At 39.1% G+C, this 18821-nt stretch overlaps 1 protein-coding gene across 4 annotated transcripts in view; it reads right to left on the reverse strand.

The window, feature by feature from the left end:
• EXOC2 (exocyst complex component 2) overlaps positions 1–15942 on the reverse strand; it is a 287628-nt gene extending 271686 nt beyond the window's left edge. For all 4 annotated transcript variants that reach the window (XM_028091090.2, XM_088024102.1, XM_028091088.1 and 1 more), the window contains exon 1: positions 15844–15942. The gene's annotated coding sequence lies outside the window, so the exon portion shown is untranslated. The remainder of the gene's footprint in view (positions 1–15843) is intronic.
• Positions 15943–18821: the final 2879 nt, after the last annotated feature.

The raw sequence follows: 18821 nt of genomic DNA on the forward strand, positions 1-18821 counted from the left end.
TCTTGCTATCAGCTCACGTCTTAATCTCAGGGTCGTGAGTTCAAGCTCCCAGCATGGAGCCTACTAAAAAAAAAAAGAAAAAGGCACCAAAAAGAATACTTTTCACAAGTGCTAACAAGCTGACCTCTCAGCCCAGTTCTGCAGTGTAGATATGCACCAAGAGATGCTGACTGGCATTAAGGATACCAAAAGTTTTCATCAATACAAAGCAAATTGACTTATACAGGGTAAACAACACTGGTGTCATCAGACCACACTTTAACCAGACAAACCAATTTGTTCATCTGGGAAAGATACAAAATCAGTAGAAAAGCCACCTAACTAGGAGTCAAAAGATATATATTCAAATCCTAACTATATTTATTCAGGTCCCTTTAAACTCCTAGTTTTCTCATCTATAAAACGGGAATAATAGCTAACTTCACAGGTACACTGAGAGGATTAAACGAAACCAAGTATGTCAAAAATCTCTGCAAACATTAAAGCCCAATATAAAAGTAACACAGTATTGCTCCTCTGCATAGGTAAAAAACCAACTTTAATTGAATTTGGAGGCTGGGTAAGTCATTAAATGTGTTGCCATGTTGAAGACTGGATGTGAAACTTTACAAGAGGATGACTTTAATCTAAGACTGAAGATGTTATTAACAGAGAAAAGAGTTATTATAGAGTCTTGCCACATAATTTGGGTAAGAAAGACACAAGATGCAGGAAGGAGAGGGCTAAATACAATAATGCAACTGTCAACAAAGATTAAGTCTCAAGAACCAGGGTGTATCAACTCCACAGCAAATGGGTAAACTATTTCTTTAAAGCCACAGCCCTGTACCTCACAATCTGATGAAAAAATTCCAAATACTGTTTATGATATATACTCAGGATAGCCAAATACCAAGCTTAATATTCTAAACAATTACTATATTTTCTGGCCTCTTTATTTTTAACATATTAATTCCAATCCCCATAAATATAGTCCAAAGCATAATTTTCTTGCTCACATTATTTCAAACATCTCTGGAGTTAAAGAATTTTGGTTATTTAGAGAGTTGAATATAATTCTGATTAAGCCAATAAACCTAAAATAACATAAAAGTACATGTATATTACAGCTCTGGGCATAGGAAGACTAAGTTTGGAGCTGATGGAAGAATCCCAACAGTGAACACACCACATAGAAATGTACACCTTCTATAGGTTAATAAATGAGACAACCAAATTTAAAAGCCAAACAGTAAATTAGAGAAAATATTCAAAATAAAACATGAATAGCTTTATTATAAACACATCTCACAAAATCAAGAAAACATTAAGACTCAAAAAAATAGAGAAAGGCATAAGAAAGAAAATTCACAATGGAGGAAATGCAACCAACAAACAAATATATGGAAAAAAATTCAACCTCACAGAAATGCAAATTACAAGAGATTCCACTGTTGGACTATTAATGAAAAATATTTAAGTCATGATTGTCCACTGAATCTGTGTAGTGCTCCTACGCACTGCCGCCGGCAGCAATACAAACCATTCCAACAAAAATACAAACATTCCAATATAAACCATTGGAAAACAATTTGGTAAAATGTGTCAAAGTCTTACAAATGCTTCTTTTGACTTGTAACATTTTTTTTTTTTTTTTAGATTTTATTTGACAGAGAGAGACACAGGGAGAGAGGGAACACAAGCGGGGGGGAGTGGGAGAGGGAGAAGCAGGCTTCCCGCTTAGCAGGGAACCTGATGTGGGGCTGGATCCCAGAACCCTGGGACATGACCTGAGCTGAAGGCAGACGCTTAACAACTGAGCCACCTAGGCACCCCATATTCTTTTTTTCCCCAACATATTAATTCAACAACTCTACACTTTATGCTATGATCACCACAGGTGTAGCTACCATCTTTTGCCATACAACACTATTACAATACCATTGACTATATTCCCTATACTCTACCATTCATGCTGTGACTTATTCATTCTACAACTAGAATTCTGTACTTTTCACTCCCCTTCACCAGGTTTACCCATCCTTCCCTTCCCCCTCCCCTCTGGCACCCATCAGTTTGTTCTCTGTATTTATGCGTCTGTTTCTGCTTTTTGTTTGTTCATTTGTTTTGTTTTTTAGATTCCATACATAAGTGGAATCATATTCTATTTTTTTCTCTGACTTATTTCACTTAGCATAATACCTCTAGGCCCATCCATGTTGTCACAAATGGCAAGATCTCATCCTTCTTATGGCTGAATAATATTCCATTGAATAAATATACTACTTCTTTATCCATTCATCCAATGGTGAACATTTAGGTTGCTCACATATCTTAGCTATTGTAAATAATCATGCAATAAACATAGCAGTGCAAATATCTTCTCAAATTAGTGTTTTCATTTTCTTTGGGTAAATACCCAGCAGTGGAATTCCTGGATCATATGGATTTCTACTTTTTTCTTTCTGTATTTCTATGTTTCGAAGAACCTCCATACTGTTTTCCACAATTGCTATACCAACTTACAATCCTACAAACAGTGCACAAGAGTTTCTTTTTCTCCACATCCTCAGCAACACTTATTTCTTAACCTTTTTATTTTAGTCATTCTCACAGGTAAAAGGTGCTATCTCTGTGGTTTTGATTTGTATTCACCTGACAATTAGTGATGTTGAACATCTTTTCATGAGTCTGTTGGCCATAAGTATGTCTTCTTTGGAAAAATGTCTGTTCACGTCCTCTGCCCATTTTTTAATTGCATTAATTGGGTTTTTGGTGTTGAGTTATAGAAGTTCTTTATATATTTTGGATATTAACACCTTATCATTTGCAAATATCTTCTCCCACGAAGTTGCCTTTTCATTATGTTTAAGGTTTCCTTTACTGTGTACAAGCTTTATATTTGATGTAGTACCAGTAGTTTATTTTTGCCTTTGTTTCCCTTGCCTGAGGAGACACATCTAGAAAAATGTTCCTAAGGCCAATGTCAAAGAGATTACTGCCTATGTTTTCTTCTAGGAGTTTTATGGCTTTAGGTCTCACATTTAGGTCTTTAATCCATTTTGAGTTTATCCTTGTATGGTGTAAGAAAGCATTCTTTCTTTTGCATGTAGCTGTCCAGTTTTCTCAGCACCATTTATTGAAGAGACTCTTTTCCCCGTTGTATATTCTTGCCTCCTTGGTCATAGATTAATTGACCATATAAATGTGGGTTTATTTCTGGGCTCTCAATTCTGTTCCATTAATTTATGTGTTTATTTTTGTGCCAATACTGTACTGTTTTGATTATTATAGTTTTATAGAATGTCTTGAAAACTGGGGTTGTGATACCTCCAGCTTCTTTCTCAAGATTGCTTTGACTATTTGGGGTCTTTTGTAGTTCCATATAAATTTTACTGTTACTTTTTCCAGTTCTGTGAAAAATGTTGTTGGTATTTTGATAGGCTTGCATTGAATCTGTAGGTTGTTTTAGGTAGTATGGACATTTTTACAACATTAAGTCTTCCAATCTGTGAGCATGGTATGTCTTTAAATATGCCTGTGCGGTCTTCAATTTCTTTCATCAATATTTTCTAGTGTTGAGGGTAAAGTCTCTCACTTCCTTTGTTAAGTTTATTCCTAGATATTTTATTCTTTTTGGTACAATTGTAAATGGAATTGTTTTCTTAATATCTCTTTTGGCTACTTTCTTATTAGTGTATAGAAACAACAGATTTCTGTATATTAATTTTGTATCCTGTAACTTTACTGAATTCATTTATTAATTCTAACAGTTTTTTGGTGGCATCTTCAGCGATTTTTTTTTATAGTATCATGTCATCTGCGAATAGTGATGGATTAACTTCTTCCTTACCAATCTGAATGCCTTTTATTTCTTTTTCTTGTCTGACTGCTGTAGCTAAGACTTCCAGTACTGTGCTGAATAAAAGTGGTGAGGTGGATATCCTTGTCTCATTCCTGATCTTAGGGGAAAAGCTCTCAATTTTTCACCATTGAGTATAATGTGAGCTATGGAACTGTCATATAAGGGCTTTATTATATTGAAGTATATTCCCTCTAATCCAACTTTGTTGAGAGTTTTTATCATGAACAGATGTTGGATTTTGTCAAATATTTTTTCTGCATTTGATTTAGATAAATACATGTTTTTTTATCCTTCATTTTGTTAATGTGGGGTAACATGTTGATTGATTTGGGAATACTGAGCTATCCTTACATCCTGGAATAAATCCCACTTGATCATGGTTAATGATCCTTTTAATGTACTGTTGAATGTGGTTTGCTAATATTTCGTTGAAACTTAAAACATATTCTTGAAATGTGACCAATGAATAAAATAATCCAAACCATGGGGATTATTAGGCATGAAGACTTCCATAATTACAATGATTTATTTCCACAAAGGGAAAAAATATAGAAACATTCCAAACAACTAGAAAATGATGTATCTAAAATGTGACGGTCCATCCAAGGAAATATTATGCAGCAAGTGAAATATGAAAAGCATGTCAGAGCAAGAGAATACTTATAACAAATCAGTTTTTAAAAAGAGACATATTCATGTATATATGTAAATATATAAATCTGTATGTATTTAGGGAACCATTTAGCATCTTAGAATACTTATTTCTAGGAACTTTTTCTGTACATTTTAAAATCATTTTGTGTACATATGTGTATATAATATATTATGAACCCTCCTTGGGACAGTCTCCCGACCAGATGTTTGGAAAAATTTCAGCCTGCTTATCAAGTGACCTTTCCTGGACAAGAGCTTATTGTGAAGAAAGGGAAAATCGACCCAAGGGACATCACTCTAGCACAGAGAGCTTCTATTAGAAAGGCAACTGTGATCCAAAACCTGGAGGTCTATGGTCTGGACCCATATTTGGTGGCTGCCATCCTCCAGCACAACGCCAGACTAACACTACCATCACTCCTTCCCCGAAAGCCAAGGACAACCTACAGGTCAAAATTTAGGGAAACCAGGTCGACTATCTCAGCTGGCTGTTGCTCAAAAAGTATCAGCTTCATTGAAAATACATCCAAGGCTGAGAAAAGGCCCCCCAATCTGGCAAGAAGTGACAGGCTCTTGTTTCATGTAATGTATCCAGTGGAAATCCACTCTCAGCTGGATATTTATATGAACATTTTCAGCTTTTGCAAATAAAAATATGTAATTATTTTTAAATATATGTTACACTTATAAATATGTATTATATAATTTTTATATAAATTATGATTTTAAAATATACAGAAAAAGTTTCTGAAAGTATTCTAAAATGCTAAATGGTTTTATTAATAGTGGTAGTATCATCAGAGATTAAACAGTTTGTCCAAAGTCACAGCTGGTAAGTAGTAAAGTTGAGATTCAAAACCAGGCCTTAGCTCTATGCTAATCTAACTCTCCATGTGATTTTTTTAACCGATTATTATGAAAATTTTAAACATACATAAGAGGTTAGCATAATGAACCTCCATGTTCCCAACACATTTTTATGTTGTTTTTGAGCCAGTATTTTAAAGCAAACCCCAAACATATCGTAACATCCTAAATATTTTAGTTTGTATCTCTACGATGGACTTTTTACCCCACCTGAAATCATTTTTTCTATGTTGTCTCAAAAATTGTTACAGTTGAGAGGCACCTGGGTGGCTCAGACAGTTACGCTTCTGACTCTTAATTTCAGCTCAGGTCGTGATCTCAGGATCATGGGATCAAGCCTTGTGTCCACCCATAGTGTGGACTGCTTAAGACTCTCTCTTTCTCTGCCCCCCCCCTTAAAAAAACTGTTAGAGTTGATGTGTTAGAATCTTGATCTAACCAATGCTATTAGAAAAAAAAAGAAAGACAAAGCCTACCTTTGTACAAGTATATTTGCTTGTATGAATATGGAGAAAGGCTGAAATGAATAGACACCAGTTCAAACATGGCCTCTAATTGTAAGGCCCCAGAGGTGAAAAGCTTGATATTCTATTACCTCTTCCATAAAGAATTACCTGAAAATCAGAAATTCTAATATGTAGGGCGAAATCTTTAATATGTGTCCTTTTCCGAAAAATATTTTTAACGTCTAAATCAAAATTAGTTGGACCTTTCATAATTCTTTGCATTAGAAAAAAAAACTTATTTTTTTTAAAGATGTTATTTATTTATTTGACAGAGAGAGACACAGCGAGAGAGGGAACACAAGCAGGGGGAATGGAAGAGGGAGAAGCAGGTTTCCCGCGGAGCAGGGAGCCCGATGTGAGGCTCAATCCCAGGACCCTGGGATCATGACCTGAGCCGAAGGCAGACGCTTAACAAACTGAGCCACCCGGGCGCCCTGAAAAAATACTTATTTTTCAACCATCTTTTATTTCTATAAAAACCAGGTCAAAACTGACTTAAGTTTGATTTTTCAATTGTCAAAATCCACACATAAGTAAGAAGGGCAGAACTGAAAATATATAAAAAGATTCCACTTTTCGATTCTAAATAATGAACAATCCAAAGAGCAATTTTTGTCTTAGATTTAAAGATGAACTTGGGGGAGCCTGGGTGACTCAGTCGATCAAGCGTCTGCCTTCAGCTCAGGTCATGATCCCAGGGTCCTGGGGTCAAAGCCAGCATCGAGCTCCCTGCTGGGGGGGGGGGCCTGCTTCTCCCTCTCCCTCTGCCTGCCGCTCCCTTTGCTTGTGCTCTGTCAAATAAATAAATAAAATCTTTAAAAAAAAAAAAAAGATGAACTTATATTCAACAAAGATGCATTTAAAAATGCTATTTTAAAAATGCTGCCAAAGTATTGTAGCTCGAAAGACACTGTTTCTCTGCCCTTGAAAGAGAATCAACTGGTGCTGAGGCCAACTGCCACTTCAGTTACATAGAGCAAAACCCTACTCCTTTCCCTGTTCAGTGTTCATTCCTGGAGGATTTAGCCCGATAAAAGCAAAGACAGGAATAGAGGGATTTGGCTCAATCAGGATTTATCCTTTTAGAGTTCTAGATCAAATTTCAAAAGCCAGTTAGCAATGACACTGGTCAATTCAAGACAGGTTGGGAATAGGTCCCTGCATGACTGACTGCTACAAAGAATGGCTGGGTGACTGACAGACAATACACACACAAGGCATTTCTATCAAATATAAGCCTAGAGCATTTCACAGCTTCTGTTAAAAATTTCTGAGTTTCTGAAACATAAGTTCAATTCTATTTATAATGTTTACTTGACTATACCCATTACTTACCAATGTTTTCTTTCTGTATATATAGAATTTTCTCGTTAGGTAAAAGACATAGGGTAATGACTGACACTATGCACATATTTTGCCATAATCAACATAAAAAGTTACATAATATGATTGTATTTATATAAAAATTCAGAATAAGTAAACCCATAAAGACAAAGTAGATAAGTGATAGCTAGAGGAGGGGTAATGGAAAAGGATTGATAGTGGGCTCAAGGTTTCTTTTTGGAGGAAAAATGTTCCAGGATTAGATAGAAGTGATGACTGTACAACTTTGTAAATACAGTAATTTTGCTTCAGAATTCTTGGGGGCATTAGATTATCATTTTCACTGCAAACATAGAATAGAACCCCCCAAAAATGGACACAAGAGGAAATACAAGATGATAGCATTAAAAAGAAAAAAAAAGCATTTGACACTACCTAATTTCCTAAAGTCTTCTGATTTAAGACCAAAGGAGACTAAAGGAAGACCTTGGCCTTGGTCAGGACTGAAAGGGTGTCAGGGAGTAGGGAAGACTTTACCCTCCCAGTGATGGAAACTGAGTTCATTTACTGAAATTCAGGGTTAAAAATAACAAGGAAAGTTGTTGAACAATAAGCTACATATATTAACCCCTCTGGAAAATATCAGTGGCCTAGACTTTCTAGTCCTGGACAATACATCAGTAATACCAGCTCCATTCCAGCAGGACTGTGGGGAAGATGGGGAAATAAAGAAGCTAAACAATGCAAAATCCCAAGTGATATTAATAGTCTAGTGTTTACTAAATGACAAAATACTTGACCACCTCAACAATAATGTTCAGAAGAGAGGAATAAAATCAAGACACTACTGCTAATTTATTTACAATGAAAGAATTAGAAAAAAAATTGTCCTAAATTTACACTATTGCATAAAAAGTTTCACTTGTCTCAACCTGTCAAATCTTTATTATGAAATAAACCAGTATCACTGCTGACAAATATAATAACTACAGTAAACAGGCATGCCAAAATCAATGTAGATTTTCAAAAAGGGTCAAGGTATCAACCGTCAGCTTAAATTGGTTAATTTTATTAAAATGGTTAAACATGACAGGCTGTCACAAAACTCCCAGATTCTTTTACATGAGCACAGTGGACTACTTTGACCCAAATTTTGTATAATAGCTTTCCCAATTTCTAAAAGTACATTAACTTTGTCACTTATCTTAAAATTTCTGCTTTACTTCTCTAGCTCGACCTCAAAAGAAACTTCTACAAGGCCATATATCTTGACATAGTGAAAGCAATATAATCACAGCACTCAGCAGTGCTATTAACATTTCTGAGCCACAAGGGATTAAATAGGCAGATGCTATGGAAAGTGCCTGTTGGGAGAGGACAGGCGCAGAGTTGAGACTGCACCACAGCTGGGAGGGATTGAAGCTGCTAGCTATGGAATCAAGCTTAGGAGAAACTCTGGGCACAATTCCGGCATCCGAAATAAATTAAAGTAAACAGTCTTGCTCTCTCTCATCCACCCTGTTAGCAGCCTCTCGACTGAGTGGAGACCACACACTCAGACCACACAGCGCCAGCTGAACTCCTCGCACGCAACATCTACAAGCTGTCACTCTGCAGCACAGAGGGGAAAAGGAGGGGGGAGAGGGTTGAGGGGGGTGAGAAAAGAGAGAAGGAAAGAGGGGGAGGGGAGAGTGGCAAATCTCCTTTACATACAGCTGGACTGCTTGATACGTGGTTTGGAGAAAGGGAAAAACCTCCCTGAGAAAACAAGCTGGCCGTGGCCTTGTGTATCCCTGACCTATACTCCCCCATATCAATTTAGTAGCTGATGAAGGATTAACAAAGCAGGCATTTAACATCAATTAACCTCCTATCCATCACAGGTCAAAAGAGAAAATTACCATTATAAAAGCATTTCATTAAAATAAAGAGGAAAGGCCACATTTTTTATAATTTATAATATATACTTAAATAAGTGCATTTTCTTTTAGATTTATATTATATTAGTTTTAACCCGTCTGCCTCTTTTCCTTTAATGAAGCACAAGAAATGAATTTACAGTGTTTTTGCAACAGAGGTCAGAAAATTTTAATTTTATAATTTTCCCATATTTCATTGTGACGCAATCGTTAATTTTCCCAAATACTTACTGGTAGAATAAAAGATGGAAAATTATTTTTTACAAAGCTTCAGACTAAAAATACATTAAGAAATAACTAGTAGCAGTGATATTAGGAAAAAAGAAACAGAAAAATGGAAACACAAAAGTAGCCTTAGAATGATTAACAAGATTTTTTTTTACTACTTATTAAAGACGAATTTTGCTGATTTTAAGAGCTAACAAGAAATGTGAAGAAACCAAGTAATCTTATCCTGTCAGGTCAGCTAAAGGGATAAGACCAGGAGTTGGAATAACATAAATTCTGATTAACTGAAGACTTGGAGAACCTTCACCAAATAGGCCAAGGAAAGCCTGATGTTAAAGCACTATTTTCTTAGATCAGTCCACAAAAAAATAATAGCAACAATTAAAAAAAAAAAAAACCTCCCAAACTCCACCCCTCCCCATGCTACTCAAGTTAGCATCACCAGGGAACAAATCAGAAATACAGAATCTCAAGACCCCAACCCAACCCCACCTACATTTGAGCCAATTCTGTGCACATTAACATTTGAGAAGCACTAGATAGACTTATCCTGTCCAGAGCCATCATGGATCCAAAGGATCCCAGAAAAATCTCATTGCAGAGATGCCTAGAGAGTTTCAACAATAAAATTACACTCAACTAGACTCTCAGGCCACCCAGCAACAGAAGCAAACGTAGAATTCACCACATCCTCCTTGAGTCATGTTCAACCTATCCTAGAATAGACTGGCCTCTTCGGGCTGGGCTGGGCTAACCCCAGAGGGATCTCCTAGAGATATTGGAAAAGGGTTTTAAAGAATGGTAATTTATTTCCTTCAGTTTTCTGTAAACTCAGACTCTACTTTTCCTGTGCAGGGTCAAGGTCAAGCTATCTCAGCACAGCGACACACTTTACCATCTAAGGGCACAGGGTGGGACAAGTCTCAGAGACAGGGTCATGAACTCTTCCATCTAGCTTTCTAAATTAATCATCTCTCTCCTGCATCTCAAAACCATGGTCAAAAAAATATAATCATGCATGAATCTGAAAGGATGTATAGGGTATAAATTGTGCTAAGAATCACTGGTCTCAGAAGGAACATCTGCAGAAAGGAAGGACTGAACGAACAGATAAAGCATCCCTATTTTCCCAGCTCTCGCTTTAGACTTCTTTCCTTCATCACTCCTACAAACAAAATATAATTTAAATATACTATGTTTTTAAGTGAAAACATAAGTTTTTATGCTTTAATTCATCTGGGAATAAAGAGCAATTTAAAAAATACAACAGATAAATGGCACATATATACATACATACACACACACACACACACACACACACACACGAAAAATACCTTCACTCCTGCTATAATGTTTGGGATTAAAGGGAAGGGGATGTACATGAAGTGACTAGGAAAAATACTAGAAGCAAGATAGTATACAGGGGAAAAGCCTGACGATTTGGCTCTCTAGAGCTCCCACATAACTGACCTGTTACATAAATACTTGAGTTCCCAGCTAATCTCCTAAAACGAGCACTGGATTTCATCTTAATTGGAAGACTTAATTAAAAGTCTCCTCCTTTATTTCCCAGAAACTATAAAATCTCCTGCCTTAGCAGGCTAAGTCTTCCTAGAGGACAATGACCTTCACTACAATTCAAGCCAAAGCTTCATGCTGGTTCTCTAACTCATGCCACTAGACATTGATGACATACTGAAAATGAAATAGGCTAATGCAAATCCACCCCCTCTTCTACCACCCTCCAAAAACACAAACAAAAACAAAAAATTCAAAGAAGAAACACTACTTAATGGAACAAGGAACAGTAGTTCATGTAAAAGCATAGCATCATTCATTCATCAGTCTATTGCCAACTGGACCCATGTCCCTTACCATTCCCTCTTTATTATATCTACATTGGGTGAGCAAAACTTTAGTTCTTGATATTTTATAAAACATAATTTTTTTCAGAAAAGATAAAAAAAGTGTCCTGGTGTGTTTTTGTTTGTTTGTTTTTTCAGAAAGATCATGTCGACAATACTGACGAAGTCATTATCAAATAAAATTTATTTCTATCTTTGTTTAGTCCATCAAGAAGGTTTGGGATATATACAGAGATTGGTCACCCAGCACCTCAAAAGGTGACACTGCTGGATTCCTCGTTAAAGAGATAAATTAGAATTTGGAATAGGTAACCTTCAGATTGTTCAGTCAAAACAAATATTTATTAAGGACTTGCTATGTCCCAAGCACTATACTGGGGAAATGACAGGAACAAGATTTTGTGACAAGAAGGTCAGGGATTACCCTGACCTTCAGGAGAGTGATGGGTACTAAAACCAGAAAGCAGTGGGATAAGTGAGAAATTGAGTATAAATAACTATTTAAGAAATCTGCCTGGGAAAGAAAGAGAAACTTTAACAGAGGAATGTGAAATCAAAGGAGAATGCTACTTTTGTACTGTTATTTTTCTATTTTGCTTTATTGTTGTCTGTCTCTAGGCATGTTTAAAGGCTGACAAGAATGAGCCTTTGGCAAGTACTCTCAAAGGCAAGAGTGGATGGGGTACAGAGATCTGTCTTAGGGTAAATGCAATCTCTTTCACTGTAACTGGAGAAAGAGGGAAGGTTTTTTGGAAGAAAGAGCATGGGATTCTCCACTGATAGTTCTATTCGTTGTGAATTAGGTGGCAAGATTATCTGCTAAGAGTATAGATTATGTGAAAGGATGAGAGCTTTGAGAATAGGAAATGCTTAAAATAGATTCTGCAGAGAACAGAAGCATGAACTGACATGGAAAACTCTAGAAAATTCTTTGATGGCCAGTTGAGAATGGTGATCATGGATCTACAGGAGTACAAATCTAGATGCTAGATTTTCCCCTGCTGGTTTCAGCAGCTCAGTTCAAGCACTAGAGAAGGTAAAGAGCTGAAATGGTCAAGGGCTGAGAATTTGCCGCCAAATGCTACAGAAGGATAATGATACAATTGACCATTCCGATATGAGAGTGACCAAAGATGAGGTAAAAGAGTAGGTGTAATGGAGGTAATTGAATAAGACACTAAGCAAGGAGTGGGAGATCAGAGATCTGAGTTTTGGATTTCAGAAGCGGACCAGTTTCAGGTGGGGGCACTTCAGTCCTGCCCCCCAACTCCCAAGCACATCTCTGGCAATAGCCATACCTCTCTGCTGTGGCTCCAGCTCTCAGCAGGCTGTAGTTTGTCGTTTTGTTCCTTTTACTTGTCAAGTTTCTCTTTGGGCCTCACTACCCCTTATTTGTTCCCTAACCCTACCCACACCTCTGCAAGTAGTCTCTTTATTAAAACCTCCTTATTTGAACCATCTGGCATGAATTCTGATTCCTGCTGAGACCCTCATTTATTCAGATACACATCATGTCAATCACATGGGGCTTTCATTAAAATTAAACTAAAACCAAATACTCCTGGCTTTTAGTCTTGTTTTGTCTTTCGGTAAAATTATAATACAGTGAAATTTAAAATCATTTACCCTCCAATATCACATAACTTTGTAAGTGGAAAAGGTCTTTAAAAATCATCAAATCTTACAGATGAAACTATGAGCCAACCTTGCCAAGAACAGCACAGCCAGCAAGTAGCAAAGGGAGAATTCATTCATCGTTGCACAATGATTACTGAATGCTAACTTTGTGCCAGGCACCACTCTAGGTGCTCACTTGGATCCACCTTATGCAGCTTACACTCTAATTAACTAAATTCCAGGTTTCCCAAATCCCAGTGTCCACTCTTCTTTCCACTACTGGCATCAAGACTTATTTTAAGAAGGATACAGTAAGTAGAAGGAATTATTAAAATCAAAACCAGAAATTAAGACTGGGATGTACCCCAGTCTTAAATATTACCAACAGTATTAAGTTAAAGAATGTTCATGAAGCTTTTGAACAAGTCTAATACAATTTACCTGGGGGGGAAAAATGCATGATAAATCAGTTCCAAACTCCTCTGTCTTACCTTCAAGGCACTCCATAATCCAAAACGCACTTACTTACCAGCCTACGGGCCTTTGTTTTCGGTGTACCACCCAGATATTCCTGTGCCTTCCCTATGAAGGGCCACATCCTCCCCATCAAGGTCTGACCTCTGTCTAACCCCACCAAATCCTTCCCTTCTCTGAATTCTTGCTGTACTTACACTCAATATTATAGTTTAGTTCTTAGCTATTCTTTAATTGAGAGAGCAAAAATGCCCCTTCTGAATCTAGCCTAATATTTTATTTCTAATGTGTCAGTCATATGCTAAAATTGGGAGATACAAAAATGACCAAGACTAACCTCTGTCCAGCCAGAACTTAGCCTTTTGACAGATTATATAAATACCAATAATACCTATAGTCCTTAAGACAATACAGGGATAGGACAGTGCTAACTGGTTATAGGATTCACTAAGCTGGAAAATTTCAAACCAGGAAGAGCTCTTACAGATACTCTAGTTTTATATATTCCCTGACTACAAGAAAAAGGAAACTGAAGACCAAAGAGGCTAAGCCCATGCTAGGAAACAGGTGAGTGGTAGCTCACAGACCAGTATGTGATTGCTTTCACTCCTAAGCCAAAAAACCTTTTGACTCCCTAATTTTCAAACTGAGAGCCAAAGATGACTATGGGTGTGTCCACAGCTTCAAGAGTCCTATTTCTCTACAATTACTTTAAGTTTTTGTGTATCAAGAATAATTATTTTAAATTAACATAAACATACACTGAACCATGCCACCATGCAATTTCACCAGGCACTCCAGGAGATCCATGAACATATTCCTCACCAACTGAGAACAATCAAACATTCTAGCATACTGCTTAGCAGAGTGATCAATGTTATTTCCCATACCAGTCAATTTCAAAATCCTCTCTACTCAACATTGGTCTAAAACTTATCTTTTCAATAAACATTTATGCTCCTGCAATGTGGTAGGTACTGTACTAGGATCCTGGCTACATAAACATGAATAAATTGGAGAATGCATGAAAAAGTAATTAAAAGACTAAGTAACTAGCATTTCTAATATACCATGGCCTAATCCTGCCATTCCCTGACACTAGAAATTATCCCAAGTCCTTTATTAGAAGACTGCCTTTGCAAAACTTTTTGAGTACCAATTTCATTTCCCATAAGATTCATACATAACAGGCTCTCAAATATTAGAGGAATGAATGAAAACTTAACTAAGCAGGTTAATAATCATCTTTTCAAAAGGTGATAGTTCAAAATTATATTCAGTCAGAAAATTAAATGTTTGACATGAAAAAAAGAAATTTCTGAAACTTCCAAGAGTTATTCCAAATTACACTGGGAAATCCTCTGCTTCTCTGCTTAAATTAAGTTCCCACATAAACAGAAGAGAACATTTGAGTAGTAAGCACACATCATCCTCTTTCTATTATCACCCTTTGAGTCAACATCTTTTAACACACAGATGATCCTCAGGAAACTTTTGACTTTCAGTTTCTTTGTTAGTACAGTCAGTTACACAAAGCCTGGCCAGAATATACTGACTTTTATAAATAAAATATTATTATGTATTAGGAGACTGAGCCACATAACCTTAGTTAGAACTAGCTTTTCAATATAGTGCATCCAAACGATTTTATTAAGGTGTGGCTGATTCTTTTTTTTTTTTTAAGGTGTGGCTGATTCTTAAGTATTTTTAAAAGTTTTGTCAGTTCACTCAGATTCTTAAAAAAAGAAACTTTCTCATACTTATTATTATGACTGACCTTTACCGATTAAGAATAGCTTATTTCCATTTAAAGACAAGCTTTTCAAGATCAGTTTCTTGGAAATTTAGGAAGTGTCTATTTACAAAATCTTGTGATACCAAGTTAAACATCACCAGGCTTAAATGAGAGATGACACCGTGTTTGGGTAGGGCAGGCTGTAGAGCTTCAGTGCATGGTCTCAGAGAAGTTAAAAAACTGAGTAACTACAGGCTAGTTACATAACCACTCTGGGCTTCCGTTTCCCCATCTGTAAAATGGTGATAATATAGAGCATCTACCTCTTGTAAGGAGTGAACCAGTCAGTAAATGTAAACGCTTAGAAGAGTGAATAAAGGCACGTAGGCAATGCTCAGTATAACTCTAATTTGATGCAAACCTAAGCAAAACATGACTCACATTCGCTCTTCGCGAATAAATTCTTACACCTGGCACAGTGACAACTACGCAGGGCGCAAGGGGCCGTGGGAGGCCGACTACAACCAACCCGTCGAGGGTCAGTGCTCTGGAGGCCCACGCCCGGCGCAGGGATGGGGTACTCTGGGCCTCTAGCAGGTGCCCAGGGAGGGCGCGGAAGTGGGGACAGGAACCGCGCCGCGCCTTCCTCCTCCAGGGACTGGAGAGCGGTGCAGGAGGTGGACACCGGCGCTGACGGACCACTTCCACCCGCCTCTCCGGGAGCGAGGCCAGCCGCCGGCGCCCGCCGTCCTGCCTGTCCATGCCTCCCCAGTCTGGCCCTCAGCCAGGGCCTCCAAGCTCCAAAACATACCTCAGGCCTGCCTGCCGCCCCCTACGGCCCGCAACGACAAAGCTCCCAGCGACTCTCGCGAAGAGATCCCGGGCAGCTGCGGCCCCAACCGCCGGCGCCTTCACTTCCGCCCGCTGAGAGCGCCGAGGGCGTCGATCCTCCGGGTAGTCGAGCACCGAGTCCTAGATGGGCCAAGCCGCTCTGGGAGGGGCGGGGCCGGCTTCCTGTAGGGCTGGAACTGGGGCTGGTGGAGCTGGCTGGAGGGTTGTGGGGTGGGGCTAAGGTGGCGGTGGGCGAGGAGGATGCGACCCCAAGGGGAGCGCCGCCTGCGGCGTCTGTGCGGTGCCGTCGGATCACCTCAAGGAGGACGCAGGATGACACTTGGTCCGTTTCTGGTGGACTCTGCACCGGGTCAGGTCGATGTCGCTCCTACCTAGGCCCTGGGAGGCCAGGTGACGCTCGAAAGTCACAGGACCTTAGAAATTGTGTAGGAGAATGCCGGGCTACAATCTGGAGACTGAAGAGTTGATGATTTACTTAGGGAACACCTCCCTCGGCTAAGCGCTGTGCAGGGCATTAGATATTACAAAGGTGACTAAAGGCAGTCACTTCCTTTCAGGATCTCGCTGGGCTGAGGATAAAATGTGGCATGGTAAGAGGAAAAACAATGTCACTTAGGGAGAGAATGCCACAGTCTAGACAAGAAATGACTGGCCTGCCCTGAAGAGACAGTGGTGGAGATGGAGGGAAAGTGGTGTCTTCTGCTTTATTAGCAAAAGATGCATTAAGGTCATCCGTGAAGATGGAGGATGGGAGGCATGGGAGGTTTGAGGAGAAATGGTGAAATCTTTGTCTTGGATATTGTGAAAAAAATTATTAGGAAAATGTGGCAAGATTTACAGGCAGGGCTGAAAGCCCTCTTGGGATGTGTAGTCCTCAATTTAAAATGAAAGCAGTCAGCATACTTGGGTATGTTTTGGCTGCCCTGGTGTAGGTAGAGAATTAGGAAATTAGTTGTAAGTGAGGATTCAGTCTTACACGGCAGAAGGAGCAGGGAACAAAGGAGTTGAAATTCTCTACAAAGAAATGTTATTATGGAGGACCATGGAGCTTAAACTCATGTGACAGGGTATTTAGAGGGATTGTTCTGGCTGTCCTGGAATTGGCCACTTAGACTATAAAAGGTGTCAGGTAAGTGATCATATGTCCCACTCTGCATGAGAGAACTCTGGTTTTTTTTTTTTTTTTTTTTTTCTGTTATCCTGACCTAACAAGAGTGCCCCTGCCCAAATGTCCCTGTTTGGACAATATGTAGTCACACTAAAGTCACTCCACATTATAAAGAGAGCCCCCAAACAATTGAGATCAGACACCTCTTCAAAGCTTAGAAGGGATTCTCCCAAGTGGCTCTAAGCAGGCAGGCTCTCTGCTGACCTGAGGCATACAGGAGCCTGTTTGCTATCAGAGTGGAGCTGAGCATAGGGACAAAGTTCTTGAAAGAGGTGGCCTGCCATTGGGACTATACATGATAATGAGCATGCTGTCTGCTTTTGGTCTAGAAATTCTCGAAAGTATGAGACCTGTTTAAGTAACGAGTTACAGTTAAATGGAAAAGAGGGTAGTTGTAAGGCAGAGGCACAACCATGGAGAAGCTTTTGGCCATCTCTCACTCTAAGAACTCAGACATGTGCCTCACACAAACTTCATCTTTGGCCGATTTGTATGTCTCACGTGAATGCCCACAAGAGAGCATCCACAGCAGAGGGGCTCAGAATATCCAGGATGATTTGACCACCCTCTGTCCTGGGCCACCCCAGTGTTTATATAGTGGGCCTATGAGTGGTATAGCCATGGTAGCAGGGAGGGAGCTACACAGACACCTTTCAACAAGGTGTTGAAAGATCCAGATAGTGTATCCACTCTCTCCAGCTGCAGAGGCCCGTGCAATCACTAGGCAAGTTGATTTATTCAGACCCAGGTACGTATCCTGGGTTTTGGTTTGTCTTCCCTGCCTGCAGAGCCCTGACAAGCATCACTATCCAGTTACTCACAGTGTCTTATTTATAATGGGATTTCCCATTGTAACACCTGGGACCAGGAACACCCTTAAGAGTGAAAGAGGTATGACAAAGAGGACAATACAAGATCTACTAATTCTACCATACATCACATACCCAGAAGCTGCCACCCTGAGAGAACATTAGAATGGCCTCTTAAAGGCAAGCTAAGGCTCCATCTTGGAGAGAACATTTTTCAGGGCTGAGATGCTGTGCTATGGAATGCTCATTTTGAACCTAATACCAACATATGGTGCTGCGTGTCTAATAGAGTCCTGGCTCCTGTGGTGGGAGAGGATACTCTGCCAGGGGATAGATGGTTTCATTAAATCTAAAGGCCTCTCCTCATTTGGGTTCTTCATTTAGGCAACAAAAAAATGATCCTTATGATCAGGAGGAAATAGGAACAGGGAGTATTTTTTCTAGAACTCAGGGCGCTCACTGGGCATCTTTTCCATGCATGGTGATAACAGTAAATGGGCAACGTGGCAACTTTGGCCTAACAAGGGCATGGCAATGGGCTCAGACCCTGCAGGTACAGAGGTCTGGATCACTTCATCAAGCAAGCAACATAGGCCAGCAGAAGTGCTAGATGAGGCTGAGGGGATTCTAGAATAGGTGATAAAGGAGGAAGATAATGAAATCACTATGGCCTCAGGACCAACTGTAACAGGAGCCCATAGCTCAACCTCTCAGTACTTCTGGTGTGGGTATGACTTGATATCAGCATGAGGAATTGGTGACAGAACAAAGTGAATACAACACAGCATGCAGGGGGTAGACAGTAGCAGAGGCTCTACCCATATCTCTCTGCTGTCCGCTTTGCTCTCTGAAGCCTACTTTCCTGGAACGCGTACCCTTTTTGCCTCAGGGCTTTCTTCCTGGACACAGGGCATCCTGGAAATACTGGAAAATTCATTGGCCCAGATGCAGGCTTCAGCC

This window comes from Eumetopias jubatus, unplaced genomic scaffold, assembly GCF_037043125.1.
Source record: "Eumetopias jubatus isolate StellerSeaLion01/CBP00866 unplaced genomic scaffold, mEumJub1_p1.0 scaffold_6, whole genome shotgun sequence".
NCBI classification, from domain to species: domain Eukaryota; kingdom Metazoa; phylum Chordata; class Mammalia; order Carnivora; family Otariidae; genus Eumetopias; species Eumetopias jubatus.